The following is a 24,726-nucleotide window of genomic DNA, read 5'->3' as shown; positions in this document are numbered from 1 at the left end:
CTGTTCTGTTCTGAGAGTCCATCAGATACTTTGAATGGTCACAGGCATCCCTTTGAGTGGGTGAACTGAAGTGTTTTTTTTGCAGGTAGTTTATCTCATTTTGTTTTTTATCTATTTAACTTTCTTTTTTGCTTTTTTTTTTATTTTTTGAGATGGAGTCTCGCTGTGTCGCCCAGGCTGGAGTGCAGTGGCGCGATCTCAGCTCACTGCAAGCTCCGCCTCCTGGGTTCACGCCATTCTCCTGCCTCAGCCTCCCGAGTAGCTGGGACTACAGGCACCCCTCACCTCACGCCCGGCTAATTTTTTTGTGTTTTTAGTAGAGACGGGGTTTCACCACGTTCGGCAGGATGGTCTCGAACTCCTGACCTTGTGATCCGCCTGCCTCAGCCTCCCAAAGTGTTGGGATTACAGGCGTGAGCCACCATGCACGGCCCCCTTTTTTTTTGAGACGGTGTCTTGATCTGTCACCTAGGATGCAGTGCAATGGCATGATCTCGGCTCACTGCAACCTCTGCCTCCCAGGTTCAAGCGATTCTTCTGCCTTAGTCTCCCGAGTAGCTGGGACTACAGGCACCTGCCACCATGCCTGGCTAATTTTTGTGTTTTTAGTACAGATAGGGTTTTGCCGTTTTTAGTAGAGATGGGGTTTTGCCATGTTGTCCAGGCTGGTCTTGAAGTCCTGACCTCAGGTGATCCGTCCGCTTCAGCCTTCCAAAGTGCTGGGATTACAGGCGTGAGCTGCTGTGCCCGGCCATCTGGCCATCTATTTAACTTTCAAAAAGGAATCCTTCCCTAAAATTTGGGCACATAAAGTGATACCTCTCAGTCTATAATATTCAGGCAGCTTTCATTAGCAGGAAGAATCTGGCCCTGAGATAGGTAAAATCATTTTCCTTTTTTTTTGGATAATTTTATTTATTTTTCTAAGTTTGTATTATATATACACACATAATATTTCTTTTATTATTTTCAAATAGGCAATACAAGGTATGTAACAAGATATAAAATTTAGAAGGTATTAAAGGGTAAAATGTGTACATGGTTCTCACTTTTAGCCTTTAGACAGCTAGTTCCCTTCTGTCTAAAATTCCCTTTTAGGGAATATGAACTTTTTCAGTCGACCGAGAGTATCAGGCATTGGAAGACTAATGTCTTCAGTGTGGTTCCCTAATTAAACTGGCAAGAAGAACTAGAATCTGGATCTGAAATGCTTGTGTCTTCTCATTAGGGCTCTTTCTAGAAAATCTTGGTCCCTGGGAAAGCACATAAATGATCACATAGTTTTTGGTGACAGGTAGGCCCCAGCTGATGGGTAGTGCTGAACAGGATTCTTTTTTTTTTTTTAACCTGTTGGACTTTCCTTTTAGGGAATTTTAGAGATATTCTATATAAATTTATGTGTGTGTTTACATTTTTTACACAAATGGTTTCTTCATGCTCCCTCACTCCTCAGTAACTCAATGTGTATTTCCTACATTTTTCTCCATAACTGCAGTATATCCATCAAAATCAGGAAATTAACACTGATACATTACTATCATCTAATTTTTAGATTCTTCATATTTCACTATTTGTTATAGTAATTAATGTTCTTCATAGCAAAAGTATCCAGTCCAGAATTGTGCAATATGTATTCTTGTTGTAGGTCTTTTAAGCATCCTTCAATCTCAAATATGGATTTGAGAAGGATTTTCATGATCTTGATTTTTTTTTTCCTTGATCTTCATGGTCTTGATTTTCATGATCTTGGCACTTTTTGTTTTTCTTTCTTTTTTTTTTAAAGATGGAGTTTCACTCTGTTGCCCAGGCTGGAGTGCAGTGATGCAATCTCTGCTCACTGCAACCTCCACCTCCCGGGTTCAAGTGATTCTCCTGCCTCAGCCTCCCGAGTAAGTGGGACTACAGGTGCCCCCCACCACACCCGGGTAATTTTTGTATTTTTAGTAGAGGTGGGGTTTCACCATGTTGGCCAGGCTGGTCTCGAACTCCTGACCTCAAATGATCCACCCACCTCAGCCTCCCAAAGTGCTGGGATTACAAGCGTGAGCCACTACACCTGGCCTGGAGTTTGTTCATTTTAAAAAAGGAAATTTTCATCAATACTCTTAAATGAAGCTGGTTTGCAGTTTTCTTGGGTCGTTTTTAAGTTTTGTTACTCATTTTAGGCTTCTTAAGAAAGGATTTCTAACCTTGCTGTTTTTTTTTTTCCATGCAATCTGGAACATCTTAAATAACATGTCATACATTTCTTAAAAATTGATCAGAATTCTTTATCTAGTGGAGAGAAGATTTGTTCCTTATTTAGTGGGCTTTGGTGTGATCTTTTTTCTTTTTTTCTTCTCTTCTCTTTTCTTTTTTGGCAGCTGGAGAGCCTAGCAAAGAGGTCAGTTATATTTGGGATCTGGGTCCGGGATACAAAACTTGGAGTCAGTTCATTGCACCTATTTGCTGTTTGACCTTAGAAAATGTATTTCCATTTCTAAGTCTTGGTTTCATCATTTCTCAGATGGGAATAATCACAGCCTGCTAACATCACAGAGAACTTTTAAGAATGAAAATGAAGTAACATATGTTAAAGCACAGTAAAGAACCAAGCAAATGCAAGACTTTTTTTTTATAAGAAGGTTCTTTTTAATAAGATGTCAGTACTCAAAGAGTTGTCAATGAGGATAGATCTCAGTATCATGCTACTGAAGGAGTTTGTGTAGATGGACAATGCCTCCTGCTCCAAGAGCAAGCACATGGAGAAAGGGTCAATGGACACATTTGTTTTGCTATTTAACAACAAAGAAAAATTATGAATTAGACAAAATGTAGTCTAGATAGAATTTATTTTTGTGAACATTAATGAGGGTTTTGGTCATGTATTTATTAAAACCATGTGTTACGCCGTGCCCGGTGGCTCATGCCTATAATCACAGCACTTTGGGAGGTTGAGGCGGGTGGATCACCTGAGATCAGGAGTTTGAGACCAGCCTGGCCTACATGAGGAAACCCTCTCTGCTAGTAATACAAAAATTAGCCGGGCATGGTGGGGCATGCCTGTAACCCCAGGTACTTGGGAGGCTGAGGCAGGAGAATCGCTTGATCCTGGGTGGTGGAGGTTGCAGTGAGCTGAGATTGTGCCATTGCACTCTAGCCTGGGCAACGAGAGTGAAACTCCATCTCAAAAAGGAAAAACAAAACAAACAAACAAAAAACACCAAAAAAAAAAAAACAAAAAACCCCGTGTGTTGTAAATCAAGGAAAAATGTTGAGTAACAGACTATGACTTGACTTTGTGCTTATATCATGATTGTATTTAATTTTATTATAAGTTGGTTAAATATTTGAGACTTTGGGGAAATTAAACTTGTCAAGCTGTCAACTTATCAATTTGGATTTATAGTTTCCTATTTCATTTTGTAGATATTAAAAATACATGTCAATATCTGTGTATTTCATGTCAAGGAAGCTGTGTATTGGTATCAGGATTGAGGGAATACATGATCAACAAATACTTTTCCAAGTTTCAGTGTCACAGATTGCATATGGCATGATAATACATCACATTCATTTCCCTCAAGTTTGTTTTTTTTTTTGACAGGTAGTTAACAAAAAATGTGCAAATTGCCATAATTCTCTAAAATAGTATTTCTTGCATTCATTATTAATGAAAAAAGCAAGGATTGTCATATTATTGTGTTTGATGTTTTTCAACCTCTTTTTTTTTTTTTTTTCAATATAGCCGGTATCGTATATGGTTTTTGCGATTTTGATCCTTTTTTTTTTTTTTTTTTTCCTTTTGAGATGGAATCTCGCTCTGTCGCCCAGGCTGGAGTGCAGTGGCGCAATCTTGGCTCACTGCAACCTCTGCCTCCCCGGTTCAAGCGATTCTTCTGCCTCAGCCTCCAGAGTAGCTGGGACTACAGGTGCATGCCACCACTCCCAGCTAATTTTTGTATTTTTGGTAGAGACGGGGTTTCACCATATTGGCCAAGCTGGTCTCAAACTCCTGACCTCGTGATCCACCCGCCTTAGCCTCCCAAAGTGCTGGGATTACAGGCGTGAGCCACTGCGCCCGACTGTGAATCTTTTTTTTTTTTTTTTTTTTTTTAAGAGATGAGGTGTCTCCAAGTTGCCCAGGCTGGTCTCAAACTCCTGAGCTCAAGTGATCCTCTTGCCTTGGCCTCCCCCCAAAGTGCTAGGATTACAGATGTGAGCCACTGCACCTGGCCTGATTGTGAATCTTTAGGAATAATTGGAAAGTTTGCGTATTAAATTGTCTTGAAATATGTTTTCTAAGTATTTCAATTTTTTAAATTTATTTATTTTTTGAGACAGAGTCTTGCTCTGTCGCCCAGGCTGGAGTGCAATGTTACGATCTCAGCCCATTGTAACCTCTGCCTCCTGGGTTCAAGTGATTCTCCTGCCTCAGCCTCCCGACTGGCTTGGATTACAGGCATGCGCCACCATGCCCGGCTAATTTTGTATTTTTAGTAGAGACGGGGTTTCTCCATGTTGGTCAGGCCGGTCTCGAACTCCCGACCTCAGGTTATCCACCTGCCTTGGCCTCCCAAAGTGCTGGGTTTACAGGTGTGAGCCACTGCACCCGGCCAGTATTTCAAATTTAAGGCTTAGTTTTTATGTTTGAAACTAAGAATGAGTAGTCTACATGGCCTCCCATGAGTCCTTCTGATAGGACTAAATAGACTGGATAATCTCATAAAAGTCACAATGTAGAATTGCTGGAAAGCGATGGTCCGGGCAACAGGTGGGTGCAGGGGCAGTACAGTCCAGTAGTTGGTGAGGGGCTTGCTGCCCAGGCTGAATGCTGGAGGGCCTCAGTGGGCGACCTGCATGGTAGTTGCCAGGAAGCCACAGCAGGCCTAAGGGGTTGTGACTTACCTGGGAGACTCAGGTAGCTCTTGCAGGTGTTGGGAAGCCTCTCCCCATTCCAGCCCCCCTGAGGGAGACAGTGCAAGCCCAGCAGGCTTTTAGTGTGAATTTAACAATCCTGTGAAATGCAAATTTTGGAAACTGTTGGAATGGCCTTGTTTGGCTGCCTTCTCCCTTTATCAATCCAGTTAAATAAAAATAAGGATTTAGAAAGTAAATGAGTTAGGTTTCTAAATTAATATTCTTAGGAGAACGGTCTGTTTTTCTTTTTTTTTTGAGACAGAGTCTCACTCTGTTGCCCAGGCTGGAGTGCAGTGGCGCGATCTCGGCTCACTGCAACCTCCGCCTCCTGGGTTCAAGCAATTCTCCTGCGTCAGCCTCCTGAGTAGCTGGGATTACAGGTGCCTGCCACCATGCCCGGCTAATTTTTGTATTTTAGTAGAGACGGGGTTTCACCATGTTGGCCAGACTGGTCTTTTTTTTTTTTTTTGAGACGGCGTCTTGCTCTTGTTGCCCAGGCTGGAGTGCAATGGCACGATCTTGGCTCACCGCAACCTCCGCCTCCCGCGTTCAAGCGATTCTCCTGCCTCATTCTCCCAAGTAGCTGGGATTACAGGCATGCACCACCATGCCTGGTTAATTTTGTATTTTTAGTAGAGACAGGGTTTATCCATGTTGGTCAGGCTGGTCTTGAACTCCTGACCTCAGGTGATCTGTCCACCTCGGCCTCCCAAAGTGCTGGGATTACAGGTGTGAGCCACTGCGCCTGGCACAAATTATTTTCTTTCATTTTTTTTCTTTTACTTTTTTTTTTTTTTTTTTTTTGAGACGGAGTTTCGTTCTTTCACCCATGCTGGAGTGAAGTGGCGCCATCTTAGCTCACTGCAGCCTCTGCCCCCCGGATTCAAGCGGTTCTCCTGCCTCAGCCTCCTGAGTAGCTGGGATTACAGGTGCGTGCCACCCCCATGTCTGGCCAATTTTTGTATTTTTAGTAGAAATGGGGTTTCACCATGTTGGCCAGGCTGGTCCTGAACTCTTGACCGCAGGTGATCCACCCGCCTCGGCCTCCCCAAGTGCTAGGATTACAGGTGTGAGCCACAGTGCCTGGCTTTTCTTTTTCTTTTTTTTTTTTTTTGACAAGGTCTCACTCTGTCACTCAGGCTAGAGTGGAGTGGTGAGATCATGGCTCACTGCAGCCTCGACCTCCCAGACTCAAGTGATCCTGCTGCCTCAGCCTCCTGAGTAACTGGGATTAAAGGTGCACACTACTACACCTGGCTAATTTTAAAATTTTTTTTGGAGAGACAGGGTCTCCCTATATTGCCCAGCCTCATCTCGAACTCCTGAACTTAAGCGATCCTCCTGCCTCAGCCTCCCGTTGTGCTGGAATTACAGGCTGTGCCCAGCCACAATGTGCAAATGCTACCATAAATTACCATTTTTTAAAAAACGAAAGCAGATACTTTAGACAAATTATTTATTTAATGCCAGTGTCATTGTTGATGTTATAGTTTATGATTATTTAAAAGTTAAAGGTGTTTTACCAAATGAGCTACGCTTGATTGTCCATTTAATCTGTCAGTTTAATTTGTATAGGTATTCATAGGCCAGGCGTGGTGGCTCATGCCTGTAATCCCAGCACTTTGGGAGGCTGAGACGGGCGGATCACTTAGGCTAGGAGTTCGAGACCAGCCTGATCAACATGGTGAAATCTTGTTTCGACTAAAAATACAAAAATTAGCTGGGTGTGTTAGCGCACGCTTATAATCCCAGCTGCTCAGGTCGCTGAGGCAGGAGAATTGCTTGAACCCAGGAGACGGAGGTTGCAGTGAGTCAAGATCGCACCATGGCACTCCAGCCTGGGCGACAGAGTGAGACTCTGTCTCAAAAAAAAAAAAAAAAGTATAGGTATTTGTAGATGTGTTACTGGTTGTATAATACAGTAAGATTGGAGGAAGAGACCTAGGCAAGTTATTTCCATTTTAAGGGCTTGGATCCAAATGCATAAACAAACCCTAGGCATTTATTTTATTTATTTTTATTATTTATTTGTTTATTTATTTTTGAGATGGAGTCTCACTGCAAACTCCGCCTCCCGAGTTCAAGCAATTCTCCTTTCTCAGCCTCTTGAGTAGCTGGGACTACAGGCGCATGCCACTACACCTGGTTAATTTTTGTACTTTTAGTAGAGACGGGGTTTCACCATACTGGTCAGGCTGGTTTCGAACTCCTGACCTCAAGTGATCCACCTGCCTCAGCCTCCCAAAGTGCTGGGATTACAGGTGTGAGCCACCGTGCCTGGCCACCCTAGACATTTAAATTAATGTAACAAAATACAATGAAAAAACAGTCTACAGTCCTCTGTTGGGTTCACAGTCCTTCACCAGGCATGCAGGTTTGTCTTCCTTTAGGTAATATACAAACATATGGAACTGTCAAATTTAAAAACTCAAGAGTAATTGCTTGACATACAGAGGGATTTCTTAAAGAACAGTTTTACGCTGGGCGTGGTGGCTCATGCCTGTAATCCCAGCACTTTGGGAGGCCGAGGTGGGTGAATCACTTGAGCCCAGAAGTTTGAGACCAGGCTGGGCAAAATGGCGAGACCCTGTCTCTACTAAAAATACAAAAATTAGCCAGGTGTGGTGGCACACACCCGTAATCCCAGCTACTTGGGAGGCTGAGGCAGGAGAATCACTTGAACCTGGGAGGTGGAGATTGCAGTAAGCTGAGACTGTGCTACTGCACTCCAGCATGGGTGACAGAGTGTTTAAAAAAAAAGTTGTAACATAGAATTAAAACATTTTCTTGCAGATATTTATAGAAATATATTACCTATATTGATTGTTTCATACTAAAAAAGGTTTTATATGATACTTGGGGCGTGCAAAAGACATGGTATAGTTCTATGAATTCACCCAGATATCACTGTATGTTTCTCTTCTATCTCATCCATCTTCTCTCCTTGGCAACCATGTCCTGATTTTTCTGTTCCATATGCCCTTGCTTTAAAAAAATGGATTTGTCTTTTATGCATTTATCCTTAAAGAGTAGATTAAATTTAATTTTTAGATTTGTGAAAATGGACTTACGCTTTGGTTAGTTCAAGGCTTTCTGAGATTCATCCGTATTTATTTTCTTTTTTTGAGATGGAGTCTCTCTCTGTTGTCCAGGTCAGAGTGCAAGTGCAGTGGCACAATCTTGTCTCACTGCAACCTCCGCCTCCCGGACTCCAGCAAGTCTTCTGTCTCAGCCTCCCGAGTAGCTGGGATTACAGGCATGTGCCACTATACCCAGCAAATTTTTGTATTTTTAGTAGAGATGGGGTTTCACCATCTTGGCCAGGCTGGTCTCGAACTCCTCACCTCAAGTGATCAGCCTGCCTCGGCCTCCCAAAGTGCTGGGATTACAGGCGTGAGCCATCCCGCTTGGTGATTCATCCATATTCCTGGGAGTAGCTAAGATTTGTTAATTTTCACTGCTGTGTAGTTCCATCGGGTGAATATATTGTGATTCATTTCCTTATTTTCTTGTAGATTGACTTTTGAGTTTTCAGTTTTTATTTCTTACGAAAATGCTGTAATGAACATTATTGTACATGTCTATTGTTGAACTTTTGCTAGAATTTCTTGAGGCCCTAGCAAATGGTTTTTTTTTTTTTTTTGAGATGGAGTTTCGTTCTTATTGCCCAGGCTGGAGTGCAATGGCACAATCTCGGCTCACTGCAGCCTCCACCACCCAGGTTCAAGCAATTCTTCTGCCTCAGCCTCCGGAGTAGCTGGGATTACAGACATGGGCCACCACGCCTGGCTAATTTTGCATTTTTAGTAGAGACGGGGTTTCTCCATGTTGGTCAGGCTGGTCTTGAACTCCTGACCTCAGGTGATCCGCCTGCCTTGGCCTCCCAAAGTGTTGGGATTACAGCATGAGCCACTGCGCCCAGCCGCAAATGGTTTTTAAACAGTTGCACTGCTGATGTTTTGGTGCTTGGTAATTCCTTGTTGTGGGGACTTTTTTATGTTTAACAGCATCTACCCATTAGATGCAACTTGAACTCTTCCTCTTGTGACAAAAATGTCTCCAGGCATTGCCAATGTCTCCAAGGATACAAAATCACCCCTGGTTGAGAACCATTGTTACTTTTGATACATGAACAATTAAAAATTATTTTTGTGTGTTCCGTGTATCCCATAGAAGGATAACACACCTTTCTCTTTTTTTATTTTTAGAGATGGAGGCCTCACTGTGTCTCCTGGTCTAGAATGTAGTGGTGCGATCATAGCTCTCTGAAGCCTCGAACTCCTGGGCTCTGGGTATTCTCCTGCCTCAGCCTTTTGGGTAGCTGGAACTACAGGCTTTACAGGTGTATGCCACCATGCCCAGCTCAACACATCTTTCTTTGCTTTTTTGAGATGGAGTCTTGCGCTGTTGCGAGGCTGGAGTGCAGTGGCACGATCTCGGCTTACTGCAACCTCTGCCTCCCGGGTTCAAGCGATTCCTGCCTCAGCCTCCCGAGAAGCTGGGACTATGGGCAAATGCCATCACGCCTAGCTAATTTTTTGTATTTTTAGTAGAGACAGAGTTTCCACCATGTTGGCCAGGATGGTCTTGATCTCTTGACCTCCCAAAGTGCTGGGATTACGGGCGTGAGCCACTGTGCCCAGCCTCAACACATCTTTCTTTGGCTCAAGTCCCATTTATCTTCAAGGCCTGTCTCAAACCCACTTTTTTTTTTTTTTTAAGATGGAGTTTCGCTCTTTTTGACCAGGCTGGAGTGCAATGGCGCTATCTCAGCTCACTGCAACCTCCACCTCCTGGGTTCAAGCGATTCTCGTCTCAGCCTCCGAGTGGCTGGGATTACAGGCGCATACCACCACGCCCGGGTAAATTTTGTGTTATTTTTAGTAGAGACAGGGTTTCACCATCTTGGCCAGTGGGTCTCGAACTCCTGACCTCATGATCCACCCACCTCGCCCTCCCAAAGTGCTGGGATTACAGGCGTGAGCCCGCGTGCCGGGCCTCAAACCCCACTTTTTAAAGGCTTCTCCTACTGTGCCCATTTGTAGTCTTATCTTTTCCCCAGGAATTCCTATAGCACTTAGGTTTGTATATTGAGTTTGACCCTTAAGTTTTTATTGTCTTGTATTGTCAAGTTTTCCAGGATTCCTCACCCTTCTGTATTTTCACCCCCTACCCCCAAGTAAGGAAACAACGGATTTTCACTTAATCTGTAGTCGGTTGTCTAATCTGTATTGCTGTTGTTGATTTCCTTTGGATTTTGGTCAATTTAGTCAGCTATCTGGGAAGAATTCTTTTTATTAATATTATACTTTTGGTGTTTTCATCTACAGCAGGGTGGAAGCAGACCTTAAGCACCCAAAGCTCTCTACTCCTTTCTGCCATTTACGTTCTCAGCAAAACCTCCGTAACTGCTAGGTTTTATCTTTTCAAAGCTGCTTTTGAGTGAGTTTGTTAACCTCTTGATGTTCATGTTAAGTACTTAAATGTTAGTTGCCCCAGCTGTTAAGTCATGCAAAGATTCTTCCTTCAGCTTCAGCTGGGCACATCTCCGGGGCTGATGGGAGGACTTTTAGAATGACAATGTGATCTGCCTCATTTTATCTTTTCTGTAGTGAGTGTAGCTCTTTCAGTAGTGAATGCCTGTGTTTTACATTTTTGAGATTGTTCCCTTTACCTGTCTAAGACAAGAAAGTTGTTATATCTGTTCTCCTTATTGCCTCCAGGTCCTTGAAGTTAAAAATTTTTTTTTGAGACTTAGTCTTGCTCTATCGCCCAGGCTGGAGTGCAGTGGCGCGATCTTGGTTCACCGCAACCTCCACCTGCTTCCACCATGTTTGGCTAATCAAATGTAACATTCTTAACAAGCCATCCTCTAGATTTTAAATGGTTTGTAATTGGAAACTAAAATGGTTTCCAACTGCAAGCCATAAAAACTTGAAATTCTTCAGTTTGACAGTGAGGATAACTAGTCCCATCATTCCATCATTTTTCTTCAAAACATACAGGTTTTCAGGCCTTTTTTTTTTTTTCTTCTCCCCATGAAGACAGGATCTCACTCTTTCCCAGACTGGAGTGCAGTGGCAAAATCATAGCTCACTGCAGCCTTGAACTCTTGGACTCAGGGAATCGTCCTGCCTCAGCCTCCTGAGTGGCTGGGACTACACGCATGCCACCATGCTTGCCTAATTTTTTCTTTTTTGAGACAGAGTCTTGCTCTGTCGCCAAGGCTGGAGTGCAGTGAGTGGCATGATCTCGTCTTACTGCAACCTCTGCCTCCTGGGTTCAAGCAATTCTCCTGCCTCAACCTTCTGAGTAGCTAGGATTACAGGCACCTGCCACCACCCCTAGCTAATTTTTGTATTTTTAGTAGAGACAGGGTTTCACCATGTTGGCCAGGATGGTCTCGAACTCCTGACCTTAGGTGATCCTCCCTCTTGAGCCTCCCAAAGTCCTGGGATTATGGGCATGAGCCACCCCGCCATTCCTGGGTTTCAGGCCTTTGTAGCTAAATAACTTATTCACTCAAATGACAGCTCTCTGCTTCCACAGCTAAATACAAAGGTTTATCAGATTTTTCCAAGGCCCGGTGCGGTGGCTCACGCCTGTAATCCCAGCACTTTGGGAGGCTGAGCTGGGAGGATCACCTAAGGTCAGGAGTTCGAGACCAGCCTGACCAACATGGTGAAACCCCGCCTCTACTAAAAATACAAAAATTAGCTGGGCGTGGTGGCACATGCCTGTAATCCCAGCTACTTGGGAGGCTGAGGCAGGAGAATCTCTTGAACCCAGGAAGCGGAGGTTGCAGTGAGCCGGGATCATGCCACTACACTCCAGCCTGGGTAACAGAGCAAGACTCTGTGTCACAGTGTTACATTTGTGAGATTTGTCTATCTAGGTGGAGATTTGGTGCCTTTTTTTTTTTTAAATTATGAGAAGGAATCTCATGTTCGCCCAGACTGGAGTGCAGTGGCCTGGCTAATTTTTTGTATTTTTAGTAGAGACAGGATTTCACCATGTTGGCCAAGCTGGTCTTTAACTCCTGACCTCAGGTGATCCACCCACCTTGGCCTCCCAAAGTGCTGGGATTACAGGCCTGAGCTACCTCACCAGGCCTGAATAAAGTCTTTTTTTTTTTTTTTTTTTTTTGAGATGGAGTCTCGCTCTGTCGCCCAGGCTGGAGTGCAGTGGCGTGATCTTGGCTCACTGCAAGCTCCACCTTCTGGGTTCAAGCCATTCTCCTGCCTCAGCCTCCCGAGTAGCTGGGACTACAGGTGCCCGCCACCACGCCTGGCAAATTCTTTGTATTTTTAGTAGAGATGGGGTTTCACCGTGGTCTCGATCTCCTGACCTCGTGATCTGCCCACCTCGGCCTCCCAAAGTGCTGGGATTACAGGTGTGAGCCACCGCGCCTGGCTGATTAAAGTCTTTTAATATGAAAAGACTTAGATTCAGAACTGAACACGGTAAGGAGAGAGTGGAAACCTGTAAGGCATTCTTGCTGCAGTAGATCTAGCAGAAGTAGCTTGGGTCTGAAGAAATAGTTCTGGCACGATTCCTGACCCCCAGATCATAACTAATTTGGTGTGTTCATGAAACAAACAGGTGCCACAGCAACTTCCTGCTCCCCAGATCTCAGTCAACGTGCTATGAACTTGGACCCTGATCTTCTGTTTGTAGTATCAGTGGCAGTTCCCTTGACAGCTCCTGCTGCAGCAGTGTTCTGGGAGACATCTCTGGGGATCAAGCTGAGAGCCTGCTCTTGCAACCTTCAACAGTGCTCTAACACCAGTCAATATCAAATCCCTTTCTGCTTAAGTTAACCAGAGCAGTGGCTATGGGTAATTGAATCATGACTGATGCTATTATCAAATACAAACTGATGACAATGGCAAGTGGGAAACCTGCTGTTTTACAAATACCAGATGTGCATCACATGGAGGTTTATTCACTCCTATTTGCGTTTTGATAATAATCCTTTCTAATAATTGGTTCATTGGTGTAATCTTTATGAAATTAACCTGAGTGGCTCAAAATTCATTTTGTAGCACTGAATGCAATTACTAATTGAGCTATTTAAGCAAACTAGCCAGCCACCTACAGCTACTTAATCTTACTGGCCTACTATAGTAGCTCTGACTCACCCTTATCTTAACCAGATAAGGGATACCATACATTCTCTCTAAAGAACACCACTGACCTCACACACAGGGCTAAGTAGGCTATGCCTATTGTTAATATATACAAATACCAGTTGAATACTCAGCAAGTCAACAGTATTTCCAATCCAGTTTATGCCAGCTGTGTAAGTATGAGATATAATTAAAAATTATGTAAATAGATTAGCTGTGAATACAACAGTGTTATTGTTTCTACCAAATTTAAGTTGAATCCTTTGGAAAGTACCATTAAAGATGAGGTAATTTATTTTTAATCTCAAACTAGGTGTGGGAATTATAACAGTAAAAAGTTAAGAGATGGGGAATTTGTAAACATCTGCAAGGATTCTGGCTCATATTGCTTCTCAAGTATCCTAATTCTCGTACTGTTATTAAAAACAAACTCACAAAAAAACGAAAGAGAAATTGGCCAGGTGCTGTGGCTCACACCTGTAATCCCAGCACTTTGGGAAGCCAAGGCAGGCAGATCTCTTCGAGCTCAAGAGTCCAGGACCAGCCTGGAAACATGGCAAAACCTTGTCTCTACAAAAAATACGAAAATTAGCCGGGCGTGGTACTGTCCACCTGTAATCCCAGCTACTTGGGAAGGCCGAGGCAGGAGAATTGCTTGAACCTGGGAGGTAGAGGTTGCAGTGAGCCGAGATTCCGCCATTGTACTCCAGCCTGGGCAACAAGAGTGAAACTCCCTCTCAAAAAAAAAAAAAAAAAAAAGTGACTTTAATCATATTTGGAATGTCTCATATAATGTAGATTTCAGCTCTCCAGAATGCAGTCTCTTGAAGGTGCAGATTCTTCAGGCATTGAGCTCATGATTTCATTATGCCTATGATGATTCAGTCTTGGCTTTTTGGTCCCTTCATCTTCCTTGGGGCCTTGCATTCTCTTGATTCTACTTTTCTCTGCTGATCTCTTTCCTTCTCTCATTTTCTGTTTATGCATATAGCAGACAGTGGCTGCTGTAGCCCCTCATGACATTGTGTCTGCTCTCTAGTTCTGAGTCCCGAGGAAGTGATTGCGCCAGGTTAGTCAATTGTAGTCTGTAGGAGTGGCTGCCTGAGTTTATCCCTGTAGGCTGGGAAGCTTCTTTGGGGCAGGGGCTTTTTCTGAATGGTCTTATTACAAGGGCCAAGGTGTAGTTGATTCTCATTATTTGCAGTAGTTATCTTCTATAAAGTCGTCATGAACAATGAGCTAGTAAATACTGCAATGTTGCTCCTAGTGGAAGTACAAGTTTAGGTTCCTGTCAGCCTCTGGTCAGAACATTTTCATCAACTGATCAATACATAATCTTGTTTTTTGTGTGTTTTTTTTAAAGACACTGTATTTAAAATATAATTGTTGATTTATTAACATTAAAGTTGTGGCCAGCAGCACTGTAACTCATGACTGAACCAACCTTATGTAACATGAATTTTTGTCATAAGCCATATAGCTATAGCCATAAACCATGGTATTCTTGTACTTAGAAACACAAGACAGCACTTCAGCATGATGCTTGGGGGCCATTTTAAGCAGCTAAATCGCCAACAGACAGTGTAAAAGTGCAAAAATCATGGCACTAAATAGACCATAGAATGGACACTTGTTTGCATTATGAGAGCTGAAACAAGAAAGCCTTTGTTTGGCCTCAGCTGGGAATGTGTGCACTGGGCAATTCAAATTTTTCATTGCTCTGTGCGTGTCTGTGAATGACCGTACAAATGGTGATACAAGTACTGATTTTGGGGTTATAAATAATTTTTTTTTTTTTTTTTTGAGACAGAACCTCACTCTTGTGCCCAGGCTGGCTGGAGTGCAGTGGCATTATCTTGGCTCACCTGCAGTCTCAGCCTCCTGGGTTCAGGCTATTCTCCTGCCTCAGCCTCCTCAGTAGCTGGGATTACGGGCGCCTGCCACTATGCCCGGCTAATTTTTGTGCTTTTAGTAGAGACAGGGTTTCACCGTTTTGGCCAGGCTGGTCTCGAACTCCTAACCTCAGGTGATCTGTCCACCTCGGTCTCCCAAGTGCTGGGATTACAGGTGTGAGCCACCATGCCCGGCCTGGTTATAAATTTTAGTGAGTAGGTAAATTTGTAGATACAGAATCTGTGAATAATGAAGATTGATGACGTGTGTGGAGTGCCGAGAGCATTTAAAAAGGACATTGTCAGTTGGTGGGGAGTGTTGCCCAAAAAGCTTCGTAAGGGAGTCAACGTGTAAGATAAAGTTGAAAGATGAGTTTTGCCAGATAGGCACCACTGAGGATAGGAGAAGCAAATAGCAAAGCAGTTATGAGTAGAATCTCAAGATTAGGCTCATTTCTCATCTTCTGCTCCTACTAACTTGGGACCTTGAGCAAGCATTTTATTCTCCGTCATTAGTGAAATAGGGATATTCATGGTCACTCTCTCAATGGAGTTCTTATGAGATTTAATTAAGAGAATGAACATTAATGCACTTAACAGATGTCTTGCTCACAGAAGGTATTCGTAATGGCGTACACGTGACACATATGTCTATATACAGCACAGCAAAGGAGGGAAATGGCTTCACTCCCTTGGGAACATCGAGTGATTTAAAGTGAAGCAAAGGTTTCAAGTGGGCAAAAGGGGTCTTTGAGGAGGGAGGGGAAAGGCAGGAGCTAGATTCATGGCTCCATACTGGAACGATATTGAGCTATTGAAGGGTTTAAAAGAGGGATAGCATCATCAGTTTTGTGTCTAGAAAGTTTGCTTTATGTTTATATAGATGTATGGAAGAGAATTGAGGGTGGTGAACTAAAGGTGGGAAAATCAGCAAAGACTCTTGGGGTGGTTGAAGAAAAGAACGACAGAAGTCACTCGGGATAGTAATAGTTGGTATGGAGACTAGAGAATGGATATGAAAGATGCTCAGGATGCTGAATTGACTACAAAGGTCACCACTTAGAAGTGGAGAGTAAGAGAGGGTAGGCTTGGGAAGGCTCTTGGGATTCTGATGTTGGCCTTGCAGTAGAGGATGGGCTTGGTGTGTAGGAGATGCTTTCACTTTTCACTTCTTTCTCCACCTTTACCCTGGTAAAAGGTAGCTCCCACTGTTCTTGTTCTAAAGGGTTTTGTGATCCTCTGTGCTTCCCTTTATTGCAGCACCTGACCTGTGGTATAATAACCGCCTGTGTACTTGTTCTTTCCTGCACTTGTAAGCTCTTTGAGGATTAGCTGTGGTCAGTGCTGGCCACAAAGAGGCAAGCTAAACTGTGGATGGATTGAATGAATAAGGACCAAGACTGGGATAGAGAAGCAGATTTTGGAGGACAGATTCGTTTTTATCCTTGTTAAGTTTCAGATTCATTATTGTCTCTATACAGCTTTATATTCATCTTCAAATGACTGTGCCTAGCAGACTGGACTGAGATTCATGGGAGAGAGGCCCATGTAGCATTTTTCCGAGGTGTATTGGGAAGGACAGTTGAGGCCAGCATGGATGAAATCTCCCATAGTGTCTGTGTTTGGTGGAAAGGGAAGATAACTGCAGAAAGAGCCTTGCAGCATACCAATAGTGGAGGGGTTCGCTGAGGAATAGGGGCATGGAAAGGAGTTCCAGAGAGTGCAGTGACCATCAGAGAGTGAGGAGGGGCTAGTTGCCCACCACCCACAAAAGCTGTGCCTGGAGAGGCTTTTCCGGTTTCAGAGGCTGCAGAAGGGTTGGTAAGAGGACTAAAAACAACATATTGATTGTAGCAATTGAAAAGTTACTGGCAACTTTTTCTGGAGTGATTTCAATCCATTGGTGGAGGCAGACATCAGATTGCAGTGCAGATGAAGATTTGAGTTAGGAGGTGAACTGGACAAAGAAACCCCATTCTCTGTTGGGGTTTGTCTGTGAGAGGTTGGGGAGAGAAGGCTGTAGCTTGGGTGAGTCTAGGAGGGGACATGACATACAGGAAGGAAGCCTTTGAAAGTTATATAGGAGAAATTTGAGCATCTGTAGGCAGTGAGGAAGAAGCTCATGGAAGATATTTAATTTGAATGTTTTTTTTTTCTTTCTTTCAAAGCCAGCATGCAGATGTTACTATAGCCTGGCAATATGCTAAATTCTTACATTTAGTGGCTTACTGCATCCGCATCACAATGCAGTTGGTTAGGTAATGTTACCCCATTTTACTGATGGGGAAGCAGAGGCCTCATTTAAGTAACTTTCCTGAGGTCACACAGCTACTAAGTGGAGGAGGCATGTGGGAGGGATTAAAATCCAGTTATTGTTCCTGGTCCTGAGGAGAAAATAAAAATCCAGTTAGGTCTGTTATGTCCTGCCTCAGCCTCCCAAGTAGCTGGGACTACGGGTACATGCCACCATGCCTGGCTAATTTTTTTTGTATTATTAGTAGAGACAGGGTTTCACCATGTTGGCCAGGGTCGTTGTGAACTCCTGACCTCCAGTGGTCCACCCACCTTGGCCTCCCAAAGTGGTGAGATTACAGGTGTGAGCCCCCACACTCGGCCCACTGTATTCTTTATAGCAAAAGAAAAGAGGAAAAAAAAATTGCTTTCGGTCTAGGATCCAAGGCACTCTGTCCCAGAACTATCTCCTCGAGTCTGCTCTTCCATTCCTACCCCTGGCCTCAGCAGGCTGGTGGAACAAGATGGAGTGGTGATCAGAATGGGATGAAAGGGATGGAATAAAAGCTGCTTGGACTTCTGAGAGAGAAATGAGTCCTGGCTTAGGCAAAAATGGTCAGGAGGCTCAGGGAGTTTCTCTGCTGTGTTGCTTTCTAACTTGGGGCCCAGGCCTGGGGGGGCCCTTTCAAGCCCTCTTGTGGTTCAATAACTGGGTAGATGTGCTGACGATTAATGGAGAGTTGTGGAGGTGGCCTGCGACTTCCCTTTTCCTCCCCAGTTTAGAACCATTGGAGAAGGATGAAGTTAGATGAAAAGTCAGAGTATTAGGAGCTTTGCTGTTGATGAAGCTAAGATTGGAGAACGTGGTCCTCTTCTCCTTTCCCTCCAGTCTGGCCCTTCATGCCTGTATTAGTTACCTAGGGCTAATGTAACTAATTATCACAAACTGGGATGGTTTAAAACAAGAGACGTCTACTCTCTCACAGTTCTGGAGGCTAAAGGCCAAAATCAAGGTGTTGGCAGGACCGTGTTTTCTCTGAAGGATTTAGGCAGGAATCTGCTTAGAGCCTTTGTTGTAGTTTCTTGTGTTTGCCGGGAGTCCTTGGCATTCCTTGGCTTGCAGCTGCGTGACTCTAGTCCCTGCCTCCATCTTCACATGGCACTCTTTCCTGTGTCTGTCTCTTCTCCTCTTCCTCTTTTTTTTTTTTTGGAGATGGAGTCTCTCTCTGTCACCCAGGCTGGAGTGCAGTGGTGCGATCTTGGCTCACTGCAAACTCTGCCTCCTGGGTTCAAGCCATTCTTCTGCCTCAGCCTCCCCAGTAGCTGGGATTACAGGCACCCGCCACCATGCCTGGCTAATTTTTTTGTATTTTTAGTAGAGACAGGGTTTTGCCGTGTTGGCCAGGCTGGTCTTGAACTCCTGACCTGGTGATCCGCCCACCTTGGCTTCCCAAAGTGCTGGGATTACAGGCATGAGCCACTGCGCCTGGCTTCTTCTCTTCCTAAAAGGACACCAGTCATAGTGGATCAGGGCCGACCCTAATCAAATATGACCTCATGTTAACTTGATTACATTTGCAAAGACTTTATTTCCAAATAAGGCCACATTCACAGGTGTTGGGGGTTAGGTTTCAGCGTGTCTTTTGGGGGGACACAAGTCAATCCCTAACAATGCCCCGCCAAAGCAGTGTGCAGAGCAGAAGCTTGCTTGGCTCCTATGAGGCCACACCCAGTGTGCTGAGTGTTGGGATTGAAAGGCCAGACTCCATCACCTCAGGTAGGGCCCAGAATCCTTCTTTTTCTAGCCAGAGACATAGTCTGCTAACTGTGAGTGCTTAGGTTCCTAGAGGGCTGTGTTTTAAAGTAGATACTGAACTGTTCTCTTCAGAGGCAGCAGTGCACATCAGTTCTGTGGCAGGCTTTGTTGGAGAAACTAATACACAATGAGAGCTGTCAGTTTTTACTCCTCCCACAGAAGTTGTTTAAGAGAATACAAGTCAGAAACACAGGTGTAGACAGGGAAGGAAGGCAATGTTGGATAGAGTATTACATTTGGCCGGAAAGCATCAGACTCGGTTTCTTTTTTATTACCAAATAAAGACACGTTCTCATTAGAACAAGGAGAGTAGATGTTTGTCCTTTATCATAATGTAAAAATTATCAGAAACAAACATGGGTTGTTATATGAGTTAGTGCTGGACTTTATTCAATGGAAAGGTCTTTAGCTTATTAAAAAAATTCTTAAGGTACTTGCTATAAATATCGTTTTTGCTGTTGGTGGTCTCAGAAACATTGAAGACCAGCTTTGTGGAAGCAAGATAACAGCTGCCTTCAGAGATAGTATTGTCATTCACTTTGGGGACTCAGTCAAAAGAAGGGTAGCATTTAAAAAAATGTTTATCACCTTCAGCTAAAAATCATAGTGGTGCTTGTTTTAAGATATACCTATCTTCCTGTGATTTGGAAACATTACTGGAAGAACATTTTAAACTTCTGTTTCTTCTTGGTTCAGAAAAATAAAGGTAAAAGAGAAACAAGAGGGACTGGGTTTAATTGTAGCATGATTAAGTTTAGTAATGATAAATATGGATTAGGAAGAACTCAAGGAACGGAACATTTATTAATATAAATACCTTTTAAATGTAATGAATGTAAGTAGGCACCTCCCAGAAAAAGAAATGAAAATGGCTATGTGTGTTCAAAAATGATCACTGTCACTAAGAATCAAATAAATGAAACTTAACCATACTTTTTTGCCTATCATATTGGCAAAGATCTGGGTGGTGTAGTGAAAGTTAACTTTTTAGATTATTTAACATATTTAAAATTTTATGATTCTCCTATATTGACTTCCAAGACTGAAAAAGGTCTAAAACCTAAGCTACCTAGGTCTTTAATCTATATATCTGATTTGTAGGTAGAAATAGTTTTGTGTAATCAAGGGAGTAGTGATGCTAGAAACTGGCAGAGTATATTTCCCAGACCAGTTAGCAAACTAGGTCAAGGGCTAGGTTTAATTCTAGTATCCACTAATTTGCTGCATTTCTTAACAATCTCTGTGCCTCAATTTCTTGTCAGAGCCATTTTTCATTTGTTTGTTTTTTGAGACAGAGTCTTTATCTGTTGCCCAGGCTAGAGAGCAGTGGCACCGTCTTGGCTCACTGCAACCTCCGCCTCCGGGGTTCAAGTGAGTCTTGTGCCTCAGCCTCCCTAGTAGCTCGGATCACAGGCACGCACCACCACACCCGGCTAATTTTTGTATTTTTAGTAGAGACAGGGTTTTGCCTTGTTGGCCAGGCTGGTCTCAAATTCCTGACCTCAGGTCATCTGCCTGCCTAGGCCTCCCAAGGTGCTGGGATTACAGGCGTGAGCCACCACGCCCGGGCCCAGAGCCATTCTTCTGTTGCTTAGACCAGAAATCTTGATTCCTATTTCTCTTACTTCTGTCAAGAAATTTTGTTCAGAATGTATTTGCAATCTACAATCTGACCATTTCCCTCTGCCCATCATGGTCCAAGCTACTGTCTTAACTCGCCTGGGTTAGTGTAAATTGCCTCCTTGTTGACCTCCCTGCTTCCAGCCTTGTCCTTTTTGACACAAGAGCCAGAATGTGATTTACAATATGTGAGCCAGCTCTTTTCTCTGCTTCAGATGGTCCAGAAAAGTTTCCTTAGAGACAGCCATTATCTCCTTAAAGGGGAATGGATGTTTGAGTACCAAGAACTGGATAACTAAGAGGGGGAGGAACCCCAGGATCAGTTCCCATCTCATGCAGAGTAAATGCCAAACTCCTTTTCTCCCCAGTTTCATTTCTCACCATTCTCCTCCTTGCTTACTGAGTTCCAGCCACACTCATCTCTTTGCTGTTCCTTGAAGAGTCCGATAGTCTCTTTCCTTGTTGTTACTTCAGCCTAAAATGTTCTTCTTCCAGATATCTGTATGATTAATTCCCTTCTTCAGCCCTTTGTTCCTCCGAAGTACCTTCCCTTGCCTACCCGGTATAAAATAGCCACCCCTCCCCTTTGCAGTCTATCCCCTTACCCTTGGTTCTTCTTCATAGCATGTACTTTTTATTGTCTGTTTCATTCCATTAGTGTCAGGACTTTGTTCCCTGGTGAATGACTGCCCAGCAGTTAGGCATTCAATAACTATTTGTTGAATGACTCAATGATTTCCATTTTCCTAGTGGCTTTTTCCTCTGCCTAGAGAAATGCTCGGGCCACCCTTGTTCTTTAGCCTGTCGAAGATGAACGCTGCCTTCTGTGTACCAAATGTTTCTACAAAGGTGATCTGTGGGCTTCTACCCTGTTCTCACTGCCCAGATTTTTCTGTTGCATTATTCTTTACCAGTCATGCAAGTGAATCTGTTTTCTAAGTAACTTTTCTGTGTTTGGGACTAATGCTTTCCTTTTCCTGAATTTGGTATCATTATGTAAATATGTTAACAATTTGGCACTTACTCCTTCATTCAGCTGGCAAATAATTATTGCAGCAGATACTGTGAGCCAGGCCGGGGTGCCAGACTGTATGCTAGGGCTTAAAGAGGTGGCGAGCCGGCATTTCCCTGGAGGAGCCTGATGGCTCAGTGGGTGGTTGGAAGTGCCAGCAGTTGGGAGAGGCAACTGCTATAATGAACGCAGAGGGGGAGTTGGGAACACAGTGATGGGTCAGGCAGGCCTATTCCAGAGGATTAGGAATCTCAGGGGTGTGCAGGAGTTTGTCAGGTGAGGAAGCAGGCAGAGGCTGCTGTGAGGGGAAGGAATACCATGCAGAAACACAGAAAGCTTTGCTTGTTTACAGAAGCACAAGTCAGTGAGTATTGTTGGAATGTAAAGTACAGTGCAGACAGTGATGATGGAGGAGGCCATAGTAGTTAGGTGAGGGCCAGATCCAGATTTTTTTTTTTTTTTTTTTTGAAACAGGGTCCCACTCTTTCACCCAGGTTGGAGTGGGAGTGCAGTGGCACAGTCTTGGCTCACTGCACCCTCTGCCCCCCGGGGTGGTAAAGCAGTCCTGCTGTCTCAGCCTCCGAGTATCTGGGACTATAGGCGCCCACCACCACGCCTGGCTAATTTTTTTTTTTTTGAGATGGTGTTTTGCTCTTGTTGCCCAGGCTGGAGTGCAATGGCGTGATCTCAGCTCACTGCAACCTCCGCCTCCTGGGTTCAAGTGATTCTCCCGACTCAGCCTCCCGAATAGCTCGGATTATAGGCATGTGCCACCACGCCTGGCTAATTTTTGTATTTTTAGTAGAGACGGGGTTTCTCCATGTTGGTCAGGCTGTCTCGAACTCCCGACCTCAGGTGATCCACCCACCTCAGCCTCCCAAAGTGTTGGGATTACAGGCGTGAGCCACTGCGCCCGGCCATGCCCAGCAAATTTTTGTATTTTTTTTAGAGACAGGATTTCGCCATGTTGCCCAGGCTGGTCTCCAACTCCTGGACTCTAGTGATCTGCCTGCCTCGACCTCTCAAAGTGCTGGGATTACAGGTGTGAGCCACCGTGCCTGGACCAGATCCAGATGCTTCTAAAGGACTGTGTGTTTACTATATAGAGTGAGGCTGCTATCCTGAAGCCCATGAATTTGGGGGTGTGTACCTGTCTACACGTGAACAGAGGCAGGTAGGAATGTAGCCTGGAAGGTTTTTCCCTGTTGCAAGCCCCCTCCCTGAGGCAGGGAGAATTCAGAATATTTTCTACCATGTGTTAATATATTTTTGTGCAGATTATTTTCTCCTTTGGACTGTAAGTTCCTAAAGGGTGGTGAGGTTTAAATTTTATGTATCTCCTACTTCCTCATGTGTGCATTGTGAGATAGATGCTCATTTAAACTTTCTAGGCTGGGTGCGGTGGCTCACGCCTGTAATCCCAGCACTTTGGGAGGCCGAGGCGGGTGGGATCGCCTGAGATCAGGAGTTTGAGATCAGCCTGGCCAACATGGCGAAACCCATCCCTAAAAATACAAAAATTGGCTGGGTGTGGTGGTGTGATCCGCTCGCCTTGGCCTCCTGAAGTGCTGGGATTATAGGAGTGAGCCACTGCGCCCGGCCAAACTTTCTTTAAACAAATAATGACTACATCACTATCTGTAGCCGTGCTCTGTTTTTTTTGTTTTTTTGTTTTTGTTTTTGAGATGGAGTCTCGCTTTGTCGCACAGGCTGGAGTGCAGTGGCGTGATCTAGGCTCACTCACTGCAAGCTCCGCCTCCTGGATTCATGCCATTCTCCTGCCTCAGCTTATTGAGTAGTTTGGACTACAGGTGCCTGCCACCACACCTGGCTAATTTTTTTTTTTGTATTTTTTAGTAGAGATGGGGTTTCACCGTGTTAGCCAGGATGGTCTCCATCTCCTGACCTCAACTGATCCCGCCCGCCTAGGCCTCCCAGAGTGCGGAGATTATAGGCATGAGCCCTAGCCCTGGCCAGCCCTGCTCTGTTTTAACCTGTTACTATCTCATAACGTTTCACCCTTTTATCTGCCCCATCCCTCACTTCTAATTTTTCTGTCAGGCAGATTAAATTCAGCAAAAAAAAAAAAAAAAAAAAGAGGAAAACTTTTTTCCAGGAGGATTTGTTGTTTGTGCTGTCAGATGCCAGGTCCTAATGGATTTAGAAGAAGGTTGGGGTGGGACTCCTTCCTGAGGCAGCCACTTTAGTGCTTCTTACTTACCTTTGCATTCTGTGTGCCTGTCTCATGATAGGTGCTCAGTAAATGTTTGCTGAAGGAATCATCCTGTTTATTGACAGCAAGATTAAGCCTGTGTTTTCATAGTAAAACCTGCCTACTTTCCTACTTTGATCTCCTATAGTCTTTCCTTTCTATGCTCCAGACACATTTTTAAACTCCTGTCCATTCCAGCGGTACTTCCAGATATTTCTGCTGCCTAGAGTGCCCTTTCTCTTGTCTGGCCAACTCCCATACCTTCTTATAAGACTTAACTCTCCCCCTTTCTGGGAAAATGATTGCTCATTAACCCAGGTGGAGTTAGTTACTTCTTCCTGTGTCACTCCATCACCCAGGCTGGAGTGCAGTGGCATGATCTCGGCTTACTGCAACTTCCACCTCCCAGGTTCAAGTGATTTTCCTGCCTCAGTCTCCCTAGTAGCTGGGACTACAGGTGTGTGCCACCACGCCCGGCTAATTTTTTATATTTTTAGTAGAGATGGCGTTTTACCATGTTGCCCGGGGTGGTCTTGAACTCCTGGCCTCAAGTGATATGCCCGCCTCCAAAGTGCTGGGATTACAGGTGTGAACTATCACTCCCAGCCCTTGTGTACATTTTTATATTGAAGTTTGTTCAGCCTCTAGACAGCTTGGAAGGTGAAGACAGACCTCATCCCTTTCTGTCTCCATCCTCATTCTTTTCCGTGTTTTGCCTGGTGCCTGGCGATTTTGCTGAATGGATGGCTTGTTAATTACTGTAGGAAGGCATGATATGACAATCTGTAAGCACACCTGAGTAAACTCTAACGATTTTTAACATTCTCTACTCAGCCTAGACTAGGCCTTTGTACAGGTACGTATGTGAGTGAGAGTCTGTTTCAGAACTGGTATATAGAAGCAACATCTTTTGT

At 44.1% G+C, this 24,726-nt stretch overlaps 1 protein-coding gene across 27 annotated transcripts in view; it reads left to right on the top strand.

The window, feature by feature from the left end:
* The window catches only part of KDM4C (lysine demethylase 4C), a 404,595-nt gene that overhangs the window by 9,849 nt on the left and 370,020 nt on the right, over window positions 1-24,726 (top strand). The window contains exon 1 of one of the 27 annotated variants that reach the window (XM_063787985.1): window positions 5,707-5,828. The exons of the other annotated variants lie outside the window; for them this stretch is intronic. The gene's annotated coding sequence lies outside the window, so the exon portion shown is untranslated. Of the gene's footprint in view, window positions 1-5,706; window positions 5,829-24,726 lie in introns of those variants that run through there. 27 annotated transcript variants of the gene reach the window in all.

The sequence above is a fragment of the Pan troglodytes genome, chromosome 11 (genome assembly GCF_028858775.2).
Source record: "Pan troglodytes isolate AG18354 chromosome 11, NHGRI_mPanTro3-v2.0_pri, whole genome shotgun sequence".
NCBI lineage: Eukaryota > Metazoa > Chordata > Mammalia > Primates > Hominidae > Pan > Pan troglodytes.
This window is presented reverse-complemented; position numbering and strand designations above follow the sequence as displayed.